Genomic DNA, 2,500 nt, shown 5'->3' on the forward strand with positions numbered 1-2,500 from the left:
TTGCAGCGATGCAAAGAGAAGGAAGAGAAGAAGAAGAAGAGAGAAAGCAAACTTATCACTTGTGGCATTTGTTCAGTACTAAATACTTGATAAAAATTACTTATTGAGGCATGGTCCTGGTAAGTTAAGTGAACTGAGCTACCCTCAAATGTTTTTTGTTTTGTTTTGTTAGATAAATCGCTTTTAAGGCAAACAGAACTCGGAAATGAACCATTGAAAAAGAACTCTTCATACGGTGGACTAAATAAGTAGCCACTTTTCTTTAACTTTGTCCGCTAAGAAAGACAATTTTCTTTTGACCAAGGAAAACAAGAAGAATACATTGCCCTCGTGATGGCTCTGGCTTTGATCGGCAAGTTTACAATCTCTGCTGCCTATTACCAGATATACATCCACACCGCTGAACTTTATCCAACAGTGATCAGGTAAGAATCTGTAAATTTTTCAACAAGTTAAAATTAACCGTGAATACCTTGGATTTTCACATCTGTTTTTTTTTTTCTTTTGTGCATTATTTTCTCTGTCCTCGATACTTGGTTCTTTGCAGAACCATCGGAGTGGGTTTTTCGTCACTGTGCGCTCGAGTTGGAGGAATGGCTGCTTGGTATATAGTGGTAAGAGAAGGGGTGATTTTATTATTAATATACCTCTATCTCAGCTAGATAAAAGGAAGACCTATGAAAGTGGAAGTTAGAAATTTCGAGGCAAATGAAAGGTATAGACTATATATACATACAGGAGAAAGGAACACATACCGTGCATTTTACCTTTTCGACACACCCATCTGAAAAATTGGTTTTTGCCCTGAGCGGGACTCGAACCCACGCCTCCCTGATTACTAGTCGGGCATGCTAAGCCACTACACCATCAAGGCTACCACGCTGGCAACGCAGCAGATTAATGAGATGACTTAGCAGCGTGGGTATCCCTAGGGCCCAACTTTCCTTCACTTGAGTGTGTATCCTTGCCTCTACAACCCCAAACAGGGTTTAGAACATATGAAAGTGGAAGTTAGAAATTTCGAGGCAAATGAAAGGTATAGACTATATATACATACAGGAGAAAGGAACACATACCGTGCATTTTACCTTTTCGACACACCCATCTGAAAAATTGGTTTTTGCCCTGAGCGGGACTCGAACCCACGCCTCCCTGATTACTAGTCGGGCATGCTAAGCCACTACACCATCAAGGCTACCACGCTGGCAACGCAGCAGATTAATGAGATGACTTAGCAGCGTGGGTATCCCTAGGGCCCAACTTTCCTTCACTTGAGTGTGTATCCTTGCCTCTACAACCCCAAACAGGGTTTAGAACATATGAAAGTGGAAGTTAGAAATTTCGAGGCAAATGAAAGGTATAGACTATATATACATACAGGAGAAAGGAACACATACCGTGCATTTTACCTTTTCGACACACCCATCTGAAAAATTGGTTTTTGCCCTGAGCGGGACTCGAACCCACGCCTCCCTGATTACTAGTCGGGCATGCTAAGCCACTACACCATCAAGGCTACCACGCTGGCAACGCAGCAGATTAATGAGATGGGTGTCGAAAAGGTAAAATGCACGGTATGTGTTCCTTTCTCCTGTATGTATATATAGTCTATACCTTTCATTTGCCTCGAAATTTCTAACTTCCACTTTCATATGTTCTAAACCCTGTTTGGGGTTGTAGAGGCAAGGATACACACTCAAGTGAAGGAAAGTTGGGCCCTAGGGATACCCACGCTGCTAAGTCATCTCATTAATCTGCTGCGTTGCCAGCGTGGTAGCCTTGATGGTGTAGTGGCTTAGCATGCCCGACTAGTAATCAGGGAGGCGTGGGTTCGAGTCCCGCTCAGGGCAAAAACCAATTTTTCAGATGGGTGTGTCGAAAAGGTAAAATGCACGGTATGTGTTCCTTTCTCCTGTATGTATATATAGTCTATACCTTTCATTTGCCTCGAAATTTCTAACTTCCACTTTCATATGTTCTAAACCCTGTTTGGGGTTGTAGAGGCAAGGATACACACTCAAGTGAAGGAAAGTTGGGCCCTAGGGATACCCACGCTGCTAAGTCATCTCATTAATCTGCTGCGTTGCCAGCGTGGTAGCCTTGATGGTGTAGTGGCTTAGCATGCCCGACTAGTAATCAGGGAGGCGTGGGTTCGAGTCCCGCTCAGGGCAAAAACCAATTTTTCAGATGGGTGTGTCGAAAAGGTAAAATGCACGGTATGTGTTCCTTTCTCCTGTATGTATATATAGTCTATACCTTTCATTTGCCTCGAAATTTCTAACTTCCACTTTCATATGTTCTAAACCCTGTTTGGGGTTGTAGAGGCAAGGATACACACTCAAGTGAAGGAAAGTTGGGCCCTAGGGATACCCACGCTGCTAAGTCATCTCATTAATCTGCTGCGTTGCCAGCGTGGTAGCCTTGATGGTGTAGTGGCTTAGCATGCCCGACTAGTAATCAGGGAGGCGTGGGTTCGAGTCCCGCTCAGGGCAAAAACCAA

Source organism: Montipora capricornis, chromosome 8 (assembly GCF_036669925.1).
Source record: "Montipora capricornis isolate CH-2021 chromosome 8, ASM3666992v2, whole genome shotgun sequence".
NCBI lineage: Eukaryota > Metazoa > Cnidaria > Anthozoa > Scleractinia > Acroporidae > Montipora > Montipora capricornis.